Consider the following 24697-nt stretch of genomic DNA (forward strand, 5'->3'; position numbering starts at 1 on the left):
CAATGTGTGCCATCAATTGCTCCAACCACATGTGGTAGGTGACTCAAACCATAGAAGTCTTCCTTCACATTGGCAAAATCCTGGTTTTGTGGATGGTCTAATCTTTCAAAAAAGAACTTCTTGAAGCACACCAGTGAAAGTTGGTTGTGACCTTTCACCAGATACTGCCACAGTGTATTGAAATGATCCTGTGGCCACAAGTTGTAGAGCCATCATGTGTTTAACTATTGGTATAATTGCTGTTGAATTCCTATTGTGAGGCATAAGTTCCCGCTCCAGCTGATGACATAAATCAAGTATTGTTTCCTATTCAAACTGAATTGTTTTAATGATATTACGTTCTTCCATGGTGGCAAGGTCTTGAAAAGATCTAAACACTTGGTGCTGTCATCTCCTCACTCTCCCTGGGTTAATATGTCTGCATTTTAACATGTGTAATAAATATATTTTTATTGTGTAAATAATACATTTTAAATGTATGATTTAAACATTTTTTTTCTATTTGTCCCATCAACACTTCTGTCAAGCTATTTGTATGAGTAAACAACCCCCCCTTTTGAGTGATGGTGACACACTTAACAATGACAAACAACTATTTCTACATCTAAAATGGCAGCCACCTCTCCTTGCTGTCAGGACATTTTGAATTAGGTGTGGTGGAAGTTGACTGCCTAAGGCGTGTGAAACTCCACGACGGACCCAGCAGTAGGCTAACATATGTAAAAGCAACATATGACAGCCAATGGATGTGTCCATCGCAGTTCATGTATGTCGTGTACATATACGTGGCATTCCAAAAACAAAAACACTTGCTTACAAATACTGCAGCCAACAAAACCTCCTCAACTTTTGCTGCTGTTTCTGACCTCTGGGACCCATGATACCAGGAAGAGCAGGTGACAGGGTCCCAGCCTTCTCGCTAGAGGATCTGTAATTGATGGCTATGGAGGGCCTGTGCCTGTACAGCCAGCTCTGACTCACCACAGGAACAGGTACATGTTTAGAAAAATGCTATTCTGACTCACTGTTTTTTTGTTTTTTTAACACAGGCTGGTATGTCACTTTTAGTTCCTAGGTGAAGTGTAGTGATTGAAGTGAACTTTCTGTTCATATTAAATTATATAGAACAACAATGGTGTGTATTTTTAAACACATTATATTTAAACCGCACCACAACATTAGTGCATGTTGTGTGTTTGATGCCCCATATTTAATTTGGTGTATATTTAAATGCATATATATGTATATTTGATATGTTCATGTGAAAACTACTAAATTAACATTGTGTTAATTTAGAAGCAACATTACATTTTCTGTACAAATTAACATATATTTATATATATTTTTAACTTACAAAATAAAATGGGTTTTTGCTATTTGTATTAGCATGTAATTCACTCAGCCTGTATCAGGTGTCTCCAATCATTCGGTCACTGCCTACCAGTAGCTCTCAGACACCTTGAGAGTAGCTCACATCCTCGAGTAAGTTTATAAATAAAAACATGGTCATGCTTTCCCTCTAAAGTTAGGGGACGGCTGTGTACATTTTACATTACTACCATCAGGCTGCAGACAGCAGGGCCTGATAACAAGCAGTGCCCAGTCAGATTTATGGGTCAGGCTGGAGTTGGCTCACTGAGGTTAACAAGTGAAGGACTGAGGAATTTTGCTCTTACATAAAAGTCCTTGTCAACTCAATCTTGGAGCTGTGAAGTCAATGATGTTTCTGAATGCTTTTCAATGGAAGAAATTTTACATGGAACGTAACCTCCATGATTAAGCGAACATTTAATTTCAATGTTAAATTTTTTCTAAGTGTCACATTTACAAGCAGCAGGCCCCTTACTTCCAGTAAACACTGTGCCATAAGTGTAATGGAAAACACATCCTTAATTATATTAGGAGAGAAATTTAAAGTGCAAAGACATGTTCCATATTATTAACATATTGGCTGAAAATTTGTGTACACTTTACATTTCTCCCATTAAGTACATGATTGTATGTTTATGTTATACATGTAACCGTGCCACAAATGGTGAAAGGTGTGTCCTGTGCAGCAAGTACATACAACACAGGCTCTCAGTCACCCTTACAAATATATCCCATTCACACGCACACATGTTCATACATTCCCAAAGACGGCACTCCCACTGACACACAGAGCAGCCATTTCATAGTGCCCTTAGTCACAGGGCCTGATTCATAAAGGTAAACTTGGACATTTGGTCTAAACTTAGACCAAACGTCTAAGTTTACAACTTTGAGAATTCACAAAGGACAATTACGAGTGCTATCTTTATGTCTGCATTCGGTCTGGATCTCCACTGCGAGTGCAGACATAAATGCCCTTTGTGAATTCCCAAAGTCTTAATCTTAGACGTTTGGTCTACGTTTACACTAAACATCTAAGTTTATCTTTGTGAATTGGGCCCTTGGTACTTAGTTAAATCCATAGTATCTGGCTCTATGGACATTAGGCTTAAAGTCTTTGAAGCTGAGTGTGGGGGGTTTTGGTAACAATGTACAAGTTGTTTAGCCTTCAGTGGTTCACAATGATTTTCCCTGATCAGAAGTAGAACTCACTGCAGAAAGTGTTGAAGACCCCTGGCCAAGTTGATGTGACAAACCTGGATTAGGAACTTTAGGACCAAACAATGGATAAGGGTACTCAACAGTTTACCACAAATGTGCTTTTTAGTTTTTTTTCCTCATAGCCACCAGGAGTCTATATGCCAAAACGGATTAGCCGACGAACAGCTGTCTCAGTTTATCCAAACTGGTAGGGAGAAATGCGGACAAGGTGGGGGCCAAACTGCCCTCAGCTGTCACTGACCCGACCGAAAGGCAAAGACCAGATCTAAGTCAGAATGGCACCCAACACAGGCCGGGCTAAAACCGGGCAACGGCTGTGCGGATGGTGTGTGCCAAAAGACCCCATGGTAGTGTAATCATCGGACCCGGGGGAAAAAAAATAAAAAAACCCGGGTAGTCTACTACATCCATGAGAGCAAATACCAAAAGGCCCTTTTACTCTGGTTACCAGATCTAGCAAGGTCCATACGGGAGGTCTGCAAGAGATAGGCTTGCCAGTCACTGAAGGAGGGAGGCAAAGGGTCTTTCCATCTTCTGCATATCTCCCTTCTTGCAAGCAGTACTGCGTAGAACACCAAACTCCTAGCTGAAATCTGAAGTCCATCTAAAAGCCCAAATATCACCAAAGGCAAGTTTATAGTAATTTTGAACCCCAATGATGTTGTAAGGGTGTCGCCAATGGCTGCCCAAAAAGAGCCTAATCGGGGACACTCGAAAAACATATGGGCATCTGATGCAGCGATATGCTTTTTAGTTTTTTATCAGAATGAGAAAACAAAAGATTGTGTTGTAACTTTTGACGAGGGCTTGTGATTGATTTTTGAAAATTGTGTTACATGAATAAAGACAAATAAAAAGACTAAATTTTTTTGTTTCTTTCATTTCTTATATCAATTCAGGTCAATTTCCATCAGAAAAAGATGATATGGAAGACCATTGCCAAGCAGGTGCGGACTCTGTGATCTACTAGCAGCATAGCATTCATTGTCACAAGAGGTGGGTGGGCCTACAACACTCGACCAAAAAGTAATCTGAAGTCCATCTCGGGAAGACCTCCCAACATGGGAAGGGCTTGCACCTCACCCTGACCCTTCTAATGGCCCACATGCTTGTGGTGGCGTATCCTGTGCTTTATGGATAGTTGAGAGCCCAACAGTTTAACATGTCAAATAGCTATTTTCTGATACAATATCAAATTATGGCATCAACATTAAGGTTGACACATGTCTAACATACAAGAAGAATTCTTGAAGGTACAGGCTTTACACAAGGTGTAGGATGATATGTGTTGTATATTAAATTGTGAAAACATTATAGAACACGATTTCTGATCACTCCCAAAGGACTGTTTTGAGCAGACACATGCCTGCCTAAACAACAAATATACATGGTTATCTGTGATGCTATAAGGGACAGTTGTACCAAACAGCCCACAAGTTATAATTGTGTCAGGTGTCATGCTCCTTCACTATTGTGAATGATGTTATGTTATCCCTATTACAAGTGATACAGCATAAAATTGACTTATTATACAGTGGATGTTCCAAATGTCACATTGGTTAGTTGGTATTACAGACAAACAATAGGGAGCAGGTGATCCAAAATAGCTGGAAACATCATAATAAATGGCTAAATTTTGTATTATGAACATATCACAAATATGTTTTGCATAAAAAAAACATTTTTAACTTATATTAAAAATGACAGATTTAGCGCACGTAAAACTGAATAGAAGCTGGTATGATGGTGGCATCGCTCTGCCCAATGTGCAGTTGTATTATTGGGGAGCACAACTCAAGATTATTAACCAATGGTTACATGCTCCGCAGGACGATCCGGCCTATCTTGCAGATAGGACCCAGCTGGGCACACATAGCTTACTGGCACCACTATACCACAAGGGAACAGTGGCTAAACTAATAGGACCCACCAGACACACGGCAACATTATGGCACAAGGCACAGGCGAGGTTGAAGTGGGAGGGAGTCATAACAAAGCTAAGACCGTTATGGGACACAAGGGCTCTGGGATTCCTACGCCGCTCCAAAGGATTCACCCAATGGGACAATATAGGGATCTCTACAGTAGGAGATTTGTGGTCAGGGGAGGGAGTAGTCCCATTCTCACACCTTCAACTACATTACAACCTAGGTCCAACGGAAACATATAGGTATGTGCAAATTAGGCACGCACTAATGGCAGTCATCCCAGGAGGTACTGCGGTGCCGGAGGCCTCACCACTTGAGGATCGCCTACTCACTGACTTCATGCAGGAGGGTGCGACATCCCTTACGTATCGTAAAATCATAAATAACCTACCTGACCCATTAATAAAGCTGCGAGAAAAATGGGTGGACGAGATAGGTGACATGGATGAATCAGACTGGAATGCGGCATTAGCGTCTCCGCATGAGGCGGGTATCTCAGCTAGATTCCGCCTGGTACAATTGAAAATACTGCATAGAATATACTACTCCAGAACGACACTATTCAAACTTTGCAGAGCAGCACACCCACTCTGCCTCAGGGGCTGTGGAATGGAGGGTACCTTCCTACACACACTTTGGGATTGCCCAGCTTTGATAAGATACTGGCAGTAGGTGATGCGTACCATTTCGCAGACACTGGGACTGTCCCTGGTGCCCGACCCGCGGATATGCCTACTGAATATATGGGGCCCGAATGACTTAACGTTCCAAAGTAGATTATGGGTCACGATAGGTACAATGACAGCCAAGGGGGACATAGCACAGAAATGGGAGGCGGCGGAGTTACCAACCCTGTCACAATGGTGTAGAAATATGGATGCAATTATGGTGACAGAGCGGGCGGTGTATCAACTGAGAGCGAACCCCCGCAAATGGAACAAAGTATGGCTGCCATGGAACGCATACAGGGACGATCTATGTGAACCATTGGAGGAGGAAGATATTGACAGCTCGGGGGATGAGATGGAAGATATTTAGCACATGGAGTGACAGATTACTGGACTCATTAGACGGAGGGGGAAGGTTGGGTCGTAGACCACTCTAGTAGTTTAGAGCCGGGGCTGGGGGGGGGAATGCGGGGTGGTTGAGAGGGGTGTAGTAATTGCCGTATGGTAGAGCAGATGATGTATAGCACACAATGTCACTTATATAACTATTGAGTCAAAAGTTTGGTTATGTTATTAAAAATACAAAATGCAAGATGATACTTATTTATGCATACAATAGCTACGACACAATTGCGATGTATTTTAAAAGATATGCTGCCGGACCGATGGTTGTCGGCTAAATAGCTGTGTAATTCCTGCCTAGACTAAATAAGGTTGATTGTAGCCGGCCCCAGGGTTGTAGGCTTGATACGGTACTCTATTGAGATGTCAATAAAATCTTGCAATAAAAATAAAAAAATATGACAGATTTTCATGTCGTCTTACTCCTTAACAGATAAGCATGTAAGCCACTCTGTTTTTTTTAAACATTGGTGATAGGCATACTTTTTTAGAAAAAAAAAACCAGACAGGAATGTTTACACATTGGTAACAGAGTAACTCATACCCCACAATCTTTTTTCTATGTTTCCTTTGTATGTCCAGATGATAGATCAATGATAAATAAAATAGGATATTTATAGGGAATTTGGCAAAGGGAATGTTCCATCACATATGTGTTGGATTATCTCATCTGGCATCTCCAAAATAAGGTTCAACTCAAGACTAACGTGGAAATTGTAGAAATGTAGAAATGAATCTGTTGCATATTGTGATTTTGCATTTGTAAATTATATATTTTTGCCTAAAGTGCTAAGGTAGTTTTGATTTGTAAGATATTTTGTAACATAAGTTCTCCATTCAATGCAACAAATCTCAACCATTCAGAGGTGTTAAATAGTTCCTGAAGAGAGTTTAAAAAGGTGAAGTAAAAATATCATAAATGATTAAGGAGCTATATGGGGAAATGATAAAACTGTGAGCAAATAGTTTCTGAAAATGTTCCCTAAATGGAGTAGCTAATGATTAAAATGAAGCAAAGTATGAAAAACGTGAAGCAGGTGAATTCTGATAATTGTAAAAATGTTTTGAAAAACAACTTCATGATCTGTTCAATTAATTCAGTCAATTTACAGTCAGTAAAGTTATTGTGTATGTCTTTTCAGCCTGTTCAGGAGAAGAGGACAGTGGCCAAGAAGGCGAAGAAGCAGCTGGCCACTATGATGTAGGTGCTAAGATCACAGACATCGGTGGACACAGTGTTACGGAGGGTGAGGGGACTGCAACGGAAGTCACCAGCTCATCATCGTCATCTTTAGAGGTCTCCACAATCCAAAAATCCCTAGTGGTGGCAGACCCTCCAAGAACTGCACCACCTGCATCCTTGTCTGCCACCCAGGGAGCCATCTCCACCCTCCCTCTTGCTTCCTCCCAGTTGGCCCTACCTCCCTCCAAAAAGGACTGTATTATTATTTACCACAGGCACCTCACCCCCTGCACATGTCCCCCTGGCTGCGCTTGGTGAGAAGGCTATTAACCTCCTATGCAGCATCTCTGTAGGGCAGACTGCACTCCTGAATGCCATCCCGGGCCTTATTTGCCATATGCAGCAAAGGGTAGCATAACTGGAAGGCACTCATAGTGCTATGTCTGGCCTGCAGATATCATTTACAGGACTAGCCCCTCACTGACCGGAGCCTTCCAACCAGTCTAACCTTGTGACCAAATTTAGGTCTCTTCCTCCTCCCAATTCCAAACTCCCACCCCATTCCAAAGCACACTCAAACAAAGATTGGCTTGCAATGACCCCTGGTCACAACCATCACATTTTCAACTAGGAATGATCTGTTGATCAACAAGAAGAATACTAAGATCCTTGTGGTTTGAGGTGCTAGAAAGCATGAGCTGACGTGGACCCTGGGGCAGAAGAAACTAGATGCAACCAAATGGCATTTGTACCTAGGAGTCCACTTTAATGACAATGGTAGATACAGGAGCCAGATGAACGAAATAAAAAAAGGCACTCCACTATTGTTTGCTCTCAGATCTGTTTATAAAAAATTAAAAGGACCCAAACGCACAGCTATCCTTCAAGTGTCTCAGGCTAAGGATATCCCAGCCTTAACATATGGGAGTTAGGCAATTAAAGGACTGAGAGTGCAACACTCACGAAGATCCATAGAACAGTCTTCAAGCTTCCCTATCACACATCACCGGCTCAAATAAGACTGCATTTTGGCATGTGCAGACAGGCACTGGCACGTAAGGTGGCCGTTGCAATAAGCTGTCACAAGTTCAGGGCCATAAAGGAAGGTACTCTGGCCCACCACCTATGGACTGAATTGGCTATAAACAAAGATCGGTGGGAAAGTGCTATTTGACTCAAGTTCTTAGCACACTTGGCTCAATAACTACTTGGGACCTAACTATCAGCCATCAGGAATTCAAAAGGATGGTAAAAATCAGCACAAAATCACTTTCACTAACAGAAGATAAGGCCAGCCTCTCTGTAAGGAAACATGGCTGGATGACATTGTGTACCTACAAATACCTGAAACCACAGTGCTACCTAAACAACCCCTACAACGAAAAGACAAAGGCACAGTTGATGATGCTGAGGATGGAGGTAATCCCTATCCCATGTCATCTTCCAGCTTGGAAAAGGGGTAAGGAACAGGCACTATGCCAGCTCTCCAAACAGCAAAAAGAGGAAATAGTACATGTACCTTGCCTGTGCCATGCCCTCCTAGAGGATAGGCTCTGTTATGAAGGGGGTGGATTGCTAAAGGCATAAGATCCTGCATGGAAGTGCTGGCCTGTTATGACCCATCCAACATAATGTTAAACTGTGCTTTGGTCAAATTCCTTAACCATTTTTTGAGAAAATAGAGGCCTGGTACCACGTAGGGGAAGGGATGGGAAGCAACTAGGTCTCCACTAGACCCCTTATTTCACTGCTGTTCGAATGCACTCTCTTGCGGGCACCCACCCTTCTTCTTGAGAATATTAAACACTACCAAACTGACACCATTAGGTTAGGAAAAGCATGCAACTAGTCAAGAACACAAACTTCTATACCCAAATCTATTGCACTCCATCACCTGTCTAGGCCTATATTAGTGCAACGGTGCTAACTCCCCGGTTTCTGTTATTTTACTCATGCATTCATTTTACAAAGTAGCATAATCGCTTTAGAAATATGTAAAGCTGGCCACTTTTCTACGTTCCAATTATTTTTAATTCTCATTTGTTTTATATTTGTATGTTACGAAGAGGCAACTTTTTATGAAATATGTAAATTCGTACTTGATGCCATTTTACCCATGTTGCAAAGATTGTAACTAATCAAGGAAGAAAGTCTTTTGATTTCCAAAGCACACTCACAACTTTGCAGCCACGCATTCCAACACACAGAAGCAGCATTCTCACACACACACATACATACAAACACTCAAAGACGCACAAGAAAACACACAAACAACATGCAGACACTATTGACATTACACCCACAACTACCACAAACTCCACCACACCTACAGCCACTACAAACACTTCAACCACCACACCTACCACCACCCCCACCCCAACCACCACCACACCCACAAACACTAGCACATCTACAACCACAAGCAGAACACCACCAAGCACCACAACCAGACCAACCACCTCAACAGCACACTCATATAAACAAACACACTCACACAAAACCACAACCCCATCCAAAACAACAGAAACCAAAATCAAATGCACACACATGAACACCATACATCTGCCAAAAAATCCACACCCAAACGTACAAAACATACACTACACCCATATGAAACTGCACAACCGACAGACAAATGCACAACTCACTCTCCAGCACCCTCTACCTCCAAAAGCAAGTGCTCTCCCACCCCTCCTACCCTTTATCCTAGTTCTGCTTTTATTTCTGCTCTTACCATGACCCTTCCAAACCCAAACCCACTCCACGGAAAACCAAACTCACTCCTCCCAAAACCAAACCCACCCCTGCCAATCCACACCTCACATCCCTCCCAAACCCACACCTCCCAAAGAAGATCCTTGAGGTGCCTACTTAGTCTCCACTAGATGCCCCGTACTGAGCAGGTTACCCTTTGGCAGTCTGTTTAGGAGGTAAGTTTGGAGCAACGCTCCAATGTTTCGGGACATTTCATTTTTTAAGTTTGAAAATAAAATATATCTTGATTTCGGAGAAGTATCACATTTATGAATACAAAATATTTTACTTTCACTAAGTTTGTCCTGAGATTACTTTTCTTTTAATATTATTTGATTCCTAGAACTGTCAATGATTAAAATGTGATTTACATATTTTAACTTAAAATTATGACACAAAAAATGCTTTTGTTTTTAAATGTCTAATTTGTAAACTCCATACACTAGTAATAAAAGTATGTGATGGAGATTTAAAATTTGGTGCAAACATTAATCATGATGATGAACACTTACACCAACAAATGTATTTGTCATATTTTTATTATAAGTCTTAATACAGATGTGTTTATTTGCACTTGATAATTGATGATAATAAACACATTTGCATTGCACCTTAATATATTGATGGCCCAAATAACATTTAATTAAACACAGGAAATGCACTAGACAAGGGGAAAGTTAAAATTATAAAGCTAATAATTCATTAAAGTTTGGAACTGACATTGCTTTTACAGTTATTTTCAAACAAACGTTTCACCTTGTAAGTGTTCATTATCATGAAGGCAACCTGAACCAAATTTAAAATTACAATAAAATTATACAGGTGTGTTTCTTTACATTTCTTAAATGACAACATTACACACATATGCATTACACATTGGTATGTTATTGCTTGTTAGAGAGATTTCAACATACACAAATCCAGATCAAGTATAAACTGACAAGTCGAAAGGTAACAAGTTATAATTGAAACTTACCTTCAATTCCGGCAACAACGATGAGCGTTTGCTTCGTGGTTAGACAGCAGCAGCAAAGACAGGACTTGTACGATCGGCTCCTTGAATGAAAAGGGATTGTGAAACAGAAAGAAGGCAAGTTTCGGGCTTATATCCATGCCAATCCGCCAACTCAGGTGTAGAGGTTTTCCTGCCACAGTCACGTCAGCGGTAAGGCACATTGTAATTGGTTCGGTGGACAAACTGGCTGTACTACCTATGACAGTTGCTTTTGCCTGTGGTGCTGTTGACATGGGTGAACATACCTAGCAGAGTTGACGCCACTCCAGAGGTCTTTCGTCCTTCAACCTACCAGCATCTAAATGAAGTGGGCAGACCGCCAATTAAGCAGGGGGGGAATCCGACAGAAAAACAATGGTGGGACCGGTCCCACCAAGATCGAAATCAGACCCTTAGTTCCTTGTCCTGAAGTAAAAAAATATATAATGCAGCAGGGACAACATCTTTAAAAAAAATGTTTTTTTGCTGCGATCATGCGCCCCCACCCTGCCCTTGTAAAATAAATGCGGCCCTGGGGGATGGGGCACCCAGGGACTAATGAGGCTTTGGGAGGGGGCTACATGACTCTCCCCCTCTATTTTTTAAGTGCACTGGGCCATGAAAAATGGGGTCCGCGGAGCCTGAGAAGGCTCAGGGAAGAAGGCCATTCAGCCCCCTCCTCTATAAAAATAACGCACAGCTCCGAGATGAGGTCCTTGAGGCCTAAGAAGGCTTGGGGAGGACGGCTGTGAGGCCTCTTCAACTTTTTTTTATGATATTTGGCCCAGGGAGATGAGATTCTCAAGGCCTAAAAAGGCTTGGGGAAGGGGGCTGCATTGGCCTCCTCCCCTTTTTTAATATATTTGGCCCCAGTGGATGGGGTCCTGGGGCCTAATAAGGCTTATCTATTTATATTATATTTTGTCCAGGGAAATGGAATCCCAGAGGCCTACTAAGGCTCAGGTAACGGGGCTGTATGCCCTCCTCCCTTAACTAATTGTATTTGGACAGAAGGGATGGGTTCCGAGGGCCTTTGAAGGCTTGGAGGGGGGGCACACAGCCACCTTCCTCTGTTTATTGGAAGGGACCCCAGGGGATGGGGCCCTTAGGGCCTATTAAGGGTTGGCATGCCCTCCTCTTCTTAATATATATCTTTTGGCCAATGGGGATGGGATCCCTGAGCCGAAGATCAACTCTGCTCTTCGCAAGCCAAAGGCTGTGTGTGGTGTGGTGTTGGCAGCCTGCTGGGGTTTAGACACAGGGCCCAGCAGCAGAGCAAGCTATAATCAACCCCCTGTTGTGCATGGCCAAAGGCCTTGGGCAGCGTAGGTTTGGCTACCTGTAGGGGGTTTTCTGCAGAGCCTGACCTATGGTGGGATGGCTTCATGTATAGCAATAAAATATTACTTTACATTAAATCAAATTTGAAATTCACTGAATAAAACATAGGTTAAGGTAACGTTATAGGTAGGTGTGATAAAAAGGTCTGTTTTGTGTAAAAAAACGTTAGAATGTAAATGAAAAAAAAGTTCAAAGTGAAATTATAGTTATGTGAGTATGTCAGTGACAACATTAATGTTTTGGACTTACAAACCACAGAAATTCACCAGTTATAGTTAGAAGAGATAACTATAACTTGTGCCTCCTCAATGCACTGCTTATGATCACAAACATTACATCACTCATGACATGTTCTACGACATCCTTTATGACATCACTGAGGACATCTCAAAGTGACATCATTGATGACATCCCTGATTAAATCATCCCAGCTTCTTTTGTACACATTACTCTAGTAAAGAGTATGGTGGCAAAAGAGGTCAGAAAGTAAGTTCAAAATATCTCAGAATAATATGAAGCATCAGTAATGCCATCATACAAATGCCTTAGGTGGTGCAAATTTGTGTTATGTGTAACTTTGCCCTTATACCATACACTTCATGGGTAACCGAGTTCACATTAACAATCCCCCAGAAATAGAACCCTACTGCACACGGTGTTCAGTCTGTCTACAACTGTTCAGAGAATACCAAGTTCCTCAAGATACTCGGTTTCTGTTTCATAACTAATGCCCTACTATGAACAGCCTTTATTCGTATGCATCCCTTCATAGTACTCAAACCTAAAGTTAGAAATGAAGTGGATATGATTAGAAAACTGGGTTCCGTAAACAGTGTTTATGAAGAGAGTTTACTCTGTATTACACCGCCTGGAGACAGTGAAACCGTCATGAGAAATACACCACAGAGTTTTAAAAAGAATCTATTACGAAAAGTGTTCACTCTATGTCAAACTTGCCCCAACAACAAAATTCATTAAACAATACCCACGGTCTGTAGATGCTAAAGGTCTTGCTGCGTGCAGCCTTCATACTGTGGTGAAAACTTTCCAGATAGACCACCTTTTAAAGCTAAATGAGCCTTCTAAATGGGCTAGTAACTGGTGCACACATTCTTCTATTGTATGATGAAACTGACATGCTACGACAACTCTGTTTAAAAACTCTAGTCTTCTTACAATACTATGTGCCTGATTTAGATATTGGCAGGCTGGTTTCTACATCACAACGGTAATGGATATCCCGTCCGTTGAAATATAAATCCTGTATGATATATTGGGATTTATATTCCGGTGGATGGGATACCCGTCAGTATTGTAATGGAGTAACCCATCAACCAAGATCTAAATTAGGCCCTTAGTATCTACTACAAATAATCATTGCCCTATTGGAAACTTTCTGCAGACCAAAAAGCTTGTGTGAAACATACTGGACAAGTCGTCACCTGTCATCTTTACACAGAATTACTCTTCTATGCAAAGATCTAAAACACGTTCGAAACCTCTACACATCTATGATGCATTAGGAGTACATGTGATTAAAAACAGTTACACCCATTAGCTGTACACAGGCTGTAAAAAATGTGTAATATGGTAGTTGCCCTCTACTATTTAAACTTTAAAGCAAAGCAGCACAATGATTGGATGATGCATTTTGAAATGTCATCTGTGATGATATAAATGATGTAATAGAACATGTATTGAGTGATGCCAAATCTGAGGTCACAGGCTGTAAAGTAGTGTAAACAGTGCATGGCTGAGGTGCAAGTTATAGTAAGCTCTGCTAACTATAACTGGTGAATTTGTGTGTTTATTTAGTTAAAAAAGTTATTGTTGTCATTGACATATTCAACTAACTATAATGTTACTTTAGCCTATGTTTTTTCAGTGAATATATGTATAATATTTATATTTTTTCACTGAAAAAATAAAATTTTAAAACTTAATTATAGTTAGGAAAACTTAACTTATTCTTTCTTTACATAACAAACTTAAACTTCCCAACAATTTGAAAGTCGAAAGTTATAGTTACACCCTATATTTATAATGTACACGCTAAGTTCAAATTACTATAACTTAATTTATAATTTCTATACAATCAAATTTATACTGCATAAACATTAAAAATTCTAATGTTATAGTTATACCATGAATTTATAATTTAAGCACCTCTGTTAAATTTGTATCTCCCTACACAGTGTTGTCAAATCACTGTAGCGTGAAGTGGTGTAGAGGGGAATAGCATAGATCGAAGTGGCAAACAGTTGTGTGGCATAGTGTGGGGTGGTGTACAGTGAAGTGGCATAGAGTAGAATAGTGTAGAGTGGAATGATGTAGAGTTGAATAGTGCAGAGTGGAGTGGTATTGAGTGGAGTGGAATTGAGTGGAATGTAATACAGTGAAGTGGAATCTAGTGGAGTAAAGTTAAAGGGCACAGAGCGGAATAGCATAGAGTGGGAAGGAGTGCTGTGGAGTGGCATACAGTAGTGTAGAGTGGAGCAGCGTAAATTGGAATAGTGTATAGTGTAGCAGCTTAGAGTTGAGTGGTTTAGAGTGGAGTGATGTACAGTGGAGATGATTACAATGATGTGGTGTACAATGTAATAGCATAGAGTGGAGTAGCATACAGTGGAGTGGTGCATACTACAGTGGCAGAGAGTAGAGTGGTGTAGAGTGGAGTAATGCAGAGTGGAGTGGTGTAGAGTGGAATAGCGTAGAGTCGAATGCCATTGAGTGGAATAGCGTGGTGGCATATAGTTGAGTGGTGTAGGACAGAGTGGTGTAAATTGGAGGGGCATAAAATGAAGTGGCGTACAGTGGAAAAGTGTAGAGTGTAGTAGCATATAGTCGAGTAGTTTACAGTGGAGTGGAGTGCAGTACAGTGAAGCAGAGTGGAGTATTGTAGAGTTGAATAATGTGGAGTGGAGTAGCATAGAGTGGAACAGATTAGAGTGGGGTTCTGCAGAGTCGAGTGGCGTAGAATGGAACAGCATACAGTGGAGAGTTGTAGAGTAGAATGCCATAGAGTTTAGTGGTGTACACTGGAGTGGTGTGGAGTGAAGTGGCTTAGAGTGGAATAGTGTAGACTGGAGTAGCATAGAGTAGAGTGGCATACAGTGAAATGGTGAAGAGTGGAATAGCATAGAATAGAGTGGTGTACAGGGGAATGCCATAGAGTGGAATAGCGTAGAGTGGAGAAGTGTACAGTGGAGTGGTGTACAGTACAGTGGTGGAGAGTGGAATGGTATACAGTGGAGTGGGGTAGAGTGGAATAGCATAGAGTGGAGTGGAGTGGTGTAGAGTGAAGTGGCATAGATTTAAATGGGGTACAGTGGAGTGGCATAGGGTGTAGTGGGATAGAGTGGCGTGCCATAGAGTTTAGTGTTGTACAGTGGAGTGGGGTACAGTAGAATAGCATAAAGTGGAGTGAAATGGCATAGTGTGGAGCGGCATCCAGTGGCATAGATATGCATGACTTAAAGTGGAATGGCCTAGAGTGGAAAGACATACAATGGAGTGTTGTACATTGGGCTGGTGAAGAGTGGAGCGGCATAGATTGGAATAGCGTATAGTGTAGCGGTGTACAGTTGAGTGGTACAGAGTGGAGTGGTATAGAATGGAGTGCTGTGCAATGAAATAGCATAGGGTGGAATAGCATAGAGTGGAGTGTTTTACTGTTCAGTGGCATAGAGAGGAGTGGTGTAGATCCTGATAAGATAGTGGATGATCAAGAGGATAATGTAAGATTCATACCTACATATTCCAATCAGTTACAAACAGTCTGGAAAATATTTAAAAAGTAAAGGCATGTACTCAATACCGATGAACTCTTGAACAAATATGTAGATGTTTCTCCTAAAATTACATTTAGAAAAAGCTGCTCTTTAAGGGACAGCCTTAGCCATAACATGATTACTGAAATCAGTTTCATCAAGTACTCACTGACTGAATGTGGTTTCTTTTGTTGCAGGAAATGCAAATCATGCAAAAAGAGCTGTGATTTTTCTGAATTTCTTATTCCTTATACTTCTAGAAAATTCTGAATCAGAAAATATTTTAAACCTGACTTAGTAAGATATTGATTTAACTTTTACCATTATATATTTGTCAAAAAAGTGCATGTAAAATGTATTTTACTTCTTCGCAGTGACACTGGAAGTCGCGAGGACATTGGTTGCTGCGAATACCGCATGTTTTCAGTGTAGTATATAACACATATATAGATATATTTAGATACTTTTGAGTGTACCTGTTTTGTAACATATTAGGTTACGATTATTTCCTCTATGCAGTTGTCAAAAAGAGCAGTTCCCAAAAAGAACTTTCTGTTTTCATGATGATGCCGGGCACCTCAATGAAATCGTTAGCCGCAATTACCGCAAATGCGTCACAAAATGACAAAACAAAAGCATTCATTCAATAGCCCCCACCACATACAAAACGTATAACTGCAAAATAGATTATAACCAAAACACTTAAACACATTACTAGCTAAAAGACTCTATATTAGCATGTATAACTCCCTTAACATCTCTATAGCACAGTGTATACCTCTTTTAGTGGAATTTGTGACTGCATGCATCACTGTATCAGTAAGTCTCTCATTCACTGTTTAAGTATTTCAGTGGATCCGTGAGGCAGTGCATCAGTCTATCAATGAACTGCGTAACTGTCTCAGTGCATCCATGAATTAGTGCATCAGTGTCTCAATGGGTCTGTGATTTGGTTTTTATGAGTCTCTCAGCCGATCAGTGAGTGGGTGCATGAGTGCCTTTGTGCATTTGAAAGTAACTGTATGACTGTCTGACTGGATCTGTAAGTGGATACATAAGTGTCTAAGTACATGTCCCAGTGGGTGAGTAAGTGGGTGTACGAGTGTCTGAGTGGGTCTGGGACCGAGTGCATAAGTCTCTCAGTTGGTCTATGACTGGAAGTGTGAGTGTCTGAGTGGTTCTGTGAATGGATGCTTGGGTCTTTGAGGGCAACTGTGAGTGGGTGCATGAGTCTCTGAGTGTATGAATGACTGTGTGCATAAGTCTAAGAGTAGGTTCGTGAGTGGGTGTGGGAGTGACTGTGTGGGTGTGTGAATGTCTGAGTGGGTCTGTGAGTGGGTGTATGAGTGTCTGAGTGAATTTGTAAGTGGGTGTACGAATGTCTCAATGGGTCTGTGAGTGAGAGCATAAGTCTCCGAGTGGATGAGTGAATGGGTACATGTATGAGTGTCGGAGAGGGTCTGTGACTATAGAGAGCGAGTGTCTTGGTGGGTCTGTGAGTGGATGCATAAGTCTTTGAGTGGGTGAGTGAGTGAGTGTATGTAGTTCAAGTTCAAGTTTAGTTTATTGAATGATTAATAAAAATCGTTACAACATTCGTTCAGGTAAGAAATTAGGTGCTATAAAAATATACATTCATTCTTGCACAACCCTATACAATTTTAAAAGCCATTCTTAGTTTTCCCCGATACAGTACTTATTTAAGTTCAAAGTCTTGGCTAAAGATTTAATGGAAGTTTAGGAGCCTCGATGTTCTTCCGGCCTCAGTCAGTCCCTTCTGCCCAAAGTTTTTTTTTTCTTTAGGTTTCTTATAACCGTTTATTAACCTCACTCATGTATTTAACTCTGCAACAGGCCAGGATGGAAGAGGTACCTCCCAGCCAGCTTATTACTGCTTGCCGACAAGAGTATATGTTCAGTGTGATAAAATGCTGCTGTCTTCTTAAATCGATGAGTGCCGGGCATACACATAGCAGGTGCATTAAGGTTTCGTCGTGGTATCCATACAATATGCAATATGGGCTTTCTTTTTGATATTTCCAGGATGGTCTTAAGTCCTTAGAAAAGTGCTGACCCATTCGATAATCAATGTAAATCTTTTTTAAATACTGACTAAAATGGGTGACTAAGTAATCCTATGGCTTTTGTTGGTAGTAAGAGGAAATTACTGTCCATGCATGTCGCCGTCTTGTTAGTGTTTTTTTGTTCTCTAACAGAGATTTCCTTTTTGCTGCACCATTAGCTACTTTGCTGAAGTATGCTTTGTCTGTTTCTTTTTTCCATTCTTCTAATAATTCCAGTTCGGACAGGCAAGTCCTCAAGTAATTTCCCCATGAGTTTGTTGGGGGCTGACTTTCCTGGTACTTTATTTCTTTCCAGCAGATGTTGTCCATTGACTCAATTGGGGCTGAATGGAGTTTGTGACAAAATTTGCCAAAGCAGGTCATTGACCGGAATTTTTGTTTTTGTAGGCCAAATTCAAGGCGGACTTGTGCTGGAGAGGCTGATTGTGGCAGTTTAAGCACTGCTTTGTATATTTTGTTTTGTAATTCATTTAATATTTTTGCCTCACCTTCCGAGCCCCGTAACTAGGCCATATGACAGTGTTGGTAAAATTTGTGCAGCCATTACCCTTAAGAGATGCATGTAGTTCGGGCCAATTTTAGTTGTAATTGCCTGTACGCATAGATTAGTGTTTGTGACTTTGCTTTCATTGCCAGGGCGTGCTCCTTATTTGAGTGGCCTTGTCCAAGAATTACGCCTAGGTACTTATAAGATTCCTGTTCGTCTAGCACTGACTCGTTAATTGCCCATTTAAATTAGATTTTCTTTTGCTCCACTAACCGGAGCACTTTTGTTTTTTCTTTATTCAATTCAAGGTTTTCCTGGGCTAAATAGGATAGTAGTTTATTTATTAGGCGTTGTAACCCAATTGGCGTTTTACTTAATAGGACTATATCGTCTGCGTACTGCAAAATTGGAACTGAAACATTGCCCAATTTCGGGGCATGACTGTCGATGTTTTCTAGATTTCTGCCTATGTCTGCCAGATATAAGTTAAATAGGCAGGGGGCTTGCACACAGCCTAGTTTTAGGCCGTCCTGGGTTTTGATTTTGGATGTTAAACTGGACCCTTGTCCTTGTTTTACCCTTCCCCATGTGTCACTGTACAAACAGATTATTGAATTTAATAGAATTTGGGGCAACCCCCACTCTTTTAGTTTTTCCCATATTCTATGCCTGCTCACTCGGTCAAAGGCGGCTTTTATGTCGACAAAACACCCATTAAGTCGTTGGTTAATTTTTTTGGCGTTCTCCATTAATAGTGCCATGGTGGTCAAATTTGTTGTTGTCCCCATCCCGTGTCTAAATCCAATTTGGAAACTAGGAATTAAATTGATATTTTCTGCCCAGTCTTGTAACTGCTCTAAGAGACATGAGGCATAAAGCTTGGCTTCCACGTCAATTAAAGAGATTACCCTGTAGCTCCCCGGATTCCTGCGATCCCCTTTTTTGTGGATTGGATGGATGGTATTTCCTTTCCAAGATGCCGGCATATTACCTTGCATATAAATTTCGTTAAACAGCACAGTTAGGTGTTCGGCCCAAAAGTCCTCGTTCAACTTAAATACTGCGGTCGGGAGACAGTTTGGGCCTGGGGCGACCTCCGGTTTGAGCTTTTGAATTAGATTTTTTAAGTGTTACGACTAGTCAAAGTGAATTGTTCCTTAACCCCTTTTTCTCTTTCTGAATCTTTGGGTTTTAATTTACTAACCTGAGTGGGTTTTAAATTGTTTAGTTCTGTATTGTTTATTGGCCCTTGGTTCTTTTCGTTTCTCTGTGGGGCCTTACTTGAGTGAATGCTCCTCACATGGTCTCCCCATTCACTATCTCCAATTCCGGGATCCTGGTTCAGTGCTTCACCTTTATTTAAGTTGTTATTAATGTTCCCAAAATCCCGAGAGTTTGGCTTTTTACTAGCAATTAAAAGATTTACCCAAATAGATTCTTTATACGTTGCCTTTGCGATCCACAACTTTTTCCGATACTTTTTTCTCAAGCTCCTAATGTTGTTGCAATTTCGTTTGATTCCGTATTTTTTATTTCTAAGTTGGGTCCGTAGCTCCCGGGCTATTTTTCTCTTTTAGTGCCTTAAGTCAATGTTGTACCAGGGTTCTCTCTGCGCTTTTGAGCCTCTTTGTGTAGCTGGCAGAGCGGAATGCTTTTGGATGAGTGCCTCTACTATTTTTTCCCAGTTTTTTACCCGTACTCCGTCTTTTTGTTGGCCCAATATTGTCATAAAATTACTTGCTGTGGCCTGGATATCTTTCGTTTCTCCACCCCTCCATCTTATTTTTCGTAGATTAAATTTCTCAGGTTGTTTTATTAAGGAGATTATTTTTTCAGCTTGTGTTACTGCGATGTTCATACGAATGGTTTAGGGAAAGTGGTCACTTTCAATGCGCTGGACTATGGTATAGTCCTCGATAGCGTGTTTTAGGCTGTCACTTATTATTGTAAAGTCTATGGTTGACTTAACATTACCGCTCATGTAAGTAGGTACAACTAACAATTCACCTTTTTTTCTGTTATTTAAAATTGTTAAGCCCATTGTTTCTAATTTGCGCAATGTAACTAGTTTGTGTTCTTCTGCTGGACCTTTATCCTGATTCAGACTAGTCTTACCAAAACTCTGTAAGTTGCAGTTAAAGTCCCCTTATACTGTCAGTGGGCATTGATTATTGGATTTTTGTAGGGCTTTAATCAGTTTGATAAGTGTACCAATTTTTTGCATTTTTTGCTACTCGGTCAGGATGAATATAAACACTTATCAATAGCAGTTGCAGCTGCGGCTTTATAATGATTTTAATTACTTGAACCCAACTCAGCCCTACGTCCTGTTCCTCTATTTGCCAGTTGAATTTTTGTGACACATACATTGATAGGCCTCCGCGTGGGTGCCCGTAGTTGAACAGTTTCTCTGCTAGTATGTGCTGTTCAATGAATCCCGGAAATGCGGGGTAGGTCAGGTTCCAGGTCTCTTGTAAGAGAATTATGTCTTGGTTTTGGAAGAAGGATTGAGTATAATGGTCCTGGTCCATGCCGCTAAATCCATGTACATTCCATGAACACATTTTGATTTTTACCGGGTTACGTTTTTCCGTCTAATAGTCCTGGTTGTATTTTCTTGATGGTAAAATTGCGTCATGTCTAGGAACTCTTTTGCTCAATACTGCTGGGATCCATGACCAGTCCTGGTCAGCAGAGGGCGGCCCTCCTTTGTTTATCTGATTTTTTTTGATTGTGCGTGTTTCCTAAAAAAAAATCCTGGGACGTTGCACGTGCTCCACGGAGACACGTTGTTTGCTTTGGGCTTGATGTTTCTTCCCCCTTTGGATAAGATGGACTTTTCAAAAGGGGATAAGGATATCTTGGGCGCATATGTTGCTTCAGGGTAATTCCCCATCTCTCAAATGATGGTCTGTTAGCGGAGATCCTGGCCGCTAACTCCTTTGAAGCCCAGGTGATCACAGAGTCTTCTATATCTGGGTTGTCTTTATTTCGAAGAAACTCGACTGCTACTATATCTCGCGAGACTATTTCTCTTAATTCTGGTATTGTCTTAATTAGTTTTATCAAGTTCCCTCTGTTTAAAATATCCTGCCTACCCTTTGTTGCATAATCTGGGATAAATGACTGTATTGGTTCGATGTCGTCCACAACATATTTTTGACTTCCTTGAGGGGCCTGTTGGAGGTCTTCTTTTCTACTTACTAGGTTATTTGTTTTTCTGACTATTTCCTGTCCCATGCTAGCATCTTTCCTCATTTCATTTGTCTTTACCTTTCCTACTCAGTTGCTTTGCTTCGGTTGCTCGTGATCTCGGTCTTTACTTTGTGCAATACATCTCTGGTAATTTCCGTTTGTGGTGATCTTGATTGGAGTCTGATTTGTAACTAACTGCACTATTTTTTTCCCTTTTTTGGTTGCTTTTGGTTTTGTCCGAAAGCCCATGGACTGACTTTTGTACTCTCTCTTTGCTAGGGTGCTGTGAGATCTGACCTTCCTCTATGTTTCAACGTATGTCACTTGATGTTGATAGATATTTTTCTAGTTTTTTTAGTCGGGGACCTTACACCTTCCACCGGTGTTCTCGGAGTCGTTGTTTTCATTTTTTGGTCTCTTGTGATTAGGAGTACCTGAAGCTTGCTGTGGACCAGGATTTAATCCCTCGAGTGTTGATGATTCTTGCTCTTGCGTGGGTTCCACCATTACCTACAGATCAAATGAATAACTTACCCGGTCCGAATCCGATAATTCCAATCTACTAGAGGGGTCGTTCGGATGATCGTTTGACCTTGCTTGGTCTTGGCTCGTATTCTCTGTGAATATTGAAAAAAAGTGATCTGTGGCCATTGTTTGTTTACTTTTTTGTTTTGGGCCTTGCCTTCCTAGCTCGTTTCCTTTGTCTTTTTGTTAATTTGTCATGTGGATGGAGATCAGAGGTGGCCTGTTGTTCTATTGTTTGGGCGTCGTGGCTTTCTGTGTCCGCCTTTGGGGCCTCTTTGTGTTCAAACTGCTCATAATTTCCATCCCCCTCATTGTTGTGCTTTTGTATTGTTTGTTGTTTTGGGACTTTTGGCATATCTTTATTGGATTTTTTTCTCTGGGGATTCTTGATTTCTCTTACGTTTACTCGCTGTCTTTACTGCTCCGAGAATGACTTTTAAAATAACTGGGAGGGACGCGAGTTTCTCTATTATACTCCCGCACTCACAGTTGTTTAGTTTGTATTTGTTTGGGAGTTGGTCCATGTTTCCTTTGAGTGATTGTATGTACATCTGAGTAAGTCTATGAGTGGATGTGCGAGTCTTTGACTATATGAGTGAGTGACTGAGTGCATAACTCCCTGAAAGGATTTGTAACAGAGTGTGTGAGTGACTGTATGGGTATGTGATTGGGTGTATGAGTGTCTAAGTGGATCTATGAGGGGGTATAGGAATGTCTCAGTGGGTCTGTCAGTCGGTGTGTGTATCTCATTGGATCTGTGAGTACATAAGTGCATGTGTGAGTGGGACTGTAAGTGGGTGCATGAGCCTGAGTGGGTCTGTACATGGGTGAATGACTCTCCGAATCTGTAAGTCAGTGCATGAGTATCTGAGTGGGTCTCTGAGTGCGTGCATGAGTGCCCAGGTAGGTCTGTGAGTGGGTGTAAGAGTCTCTAAGTGAGTATGAGACTGTGTGCATGAGTCCATGAGTGGGTCTCTAATTAGGTGTGTGAGTCTCTGAGTTGGTCTGTACATGGGTGAGTCATTCTCTGAGTGAGTCTGTAAGTAGATGCAAGCGCACCTGAATGGGTATGTGAGTGGGTACATAAGTGTCTGAATGGGTATGTGACTGGATGTACAAGTATGTGACTAGGTATGTGAATGTGTTTGTAAGTTTCTGAGTGAATTTGTGAGTGCATACTTGAATCTGTGACAGTGACAGGCAAGTGTGTACAAATATTTACATTTATTTTAATATTGTCATCAATGTTTCCAGTGTCGCCGTGATATTCGCAGTATCCCAGTGATTGTACATGGGGGGCTGCACTGGTGGTTGTGGTGTCATCGTGAATATCACACATGATTAAAAAAATATATTTTGGACACATACCTTGTCTCACTAACACACCCACCTGACCTTTATCTTAGCTTTCACAGAAATCTTCAGCCCCTGGAGCCATTCCCAATAGATAAAATGTCTGGCACAATTTTCGGTTCAGGTTCAATCCATCCAATCAGAGCATTTCTGCTGGAGTGTTTTCGCAATTTACCTCAAACTCGTTGCAATGTCACAGCGATAACTACAAAACAGCTGCAATTTTCTATTCAGGTTGCATCCAGCTAATGAGGGCATTCCCGCTGGTTGGAACATATATGATTTACCTTGACCATGTTGTGATTTAACCACGATCACAGTGAAACTGACACAAAATATCAGCGGCCAGAGATATCACTATATCGTTCAGTTTTAATTTCACAAAAACTACTGAACGGATTTGCATCAAATAACAGAAAGCACAATCTGAATCACAACATCTACCTTTCTGCCAAATTTGGTGAAATTCCGTCCAGCGGTTCGTGCTGTAGGTTCAACAATGCGTTCCTATGGGAATTAACATGACAAACAGACCCTTATTTCCTGTCCCTATTTTTTTGGCCGCACTGTACATATCACCCCCAAACTTTCCAGGGGCATTGTAGTTAGGATTTAGAATCATTTAAATAAACAGACATTGAATTAAAAAAACAGGTTGCAGTGACATTATAGTTAGGCTCAGATTTTTCACACACAAAACCATAGAAATTTAGCAGTTATAGTTACCTGAGATAACTATACCTTACACTCCTGCAATGCACTGCATATGATCCCACATATTACATCACTCATGACATAGTCAGTGACAGTACCACAAAAGTTAAATTAGTTTACTTTGTGTACTGGTAATGAGTGAATCCATTGTTTTACATATTTTATGTGAGTGGCTGTGTGAATGTGTTTATCTGTGTTTACGTGGGTGTCTCTGTTGCTGTATTGATATGTGAGTGGGTGTGTGAGTGGCTGTATAGCTGAGTAAGTGGGTATGTGAGTGGCTGTATTGGAGAGTGAGTGGGTATGTGTGTGGATGTATTGGTGGGTGAGTTGCTTGGTGAGTGGCTAAATGGGTGGGTGCGTGGGTGTATGAGTGGCTGTATGGGTGAGTGCATGTCTGTGTGACTTCCTGTATGGGTGAGTGGATGTGTGTGTAGCTATATTGCAGAGTGATTGTGTGCGTGAGTGACTATATGAGTGGCTATATGGGTATGTAAGTGGGTGCCTGAGTCAATGCATAGGTGTATAAGTGGGTATGTGAATAGCTGAATGGGTGAGTGACTAGCAGTGTGAGTGGGTATATTGGTGAGTGAATGGGTGTGTGAGTGGCTATGTACGTGGCTCTACAAGAGTTTGTTTGGTAGTGTGAGGTGGTGTGTGAGTGGTTCTGTGGATGATGTCATCAGTCATGTCACTGACCATTTCAT

The sequence above is a fragment of the Lissotriton vulgaris genome, chromosome 2_1 (assembly GCF_964263255.1).
Source record: "Lissotriton vulgaris chromosome 2_1, aLisVul1.2, whole genome shotgun sequence".
Classification (NCBI taxonomy): domain Eukaryota; kingdom Metazoa; phylum Chordata; class Amphibia; order Caudata; family Salamandridae; genus Lissotriton; species Lissotriton vulgaris.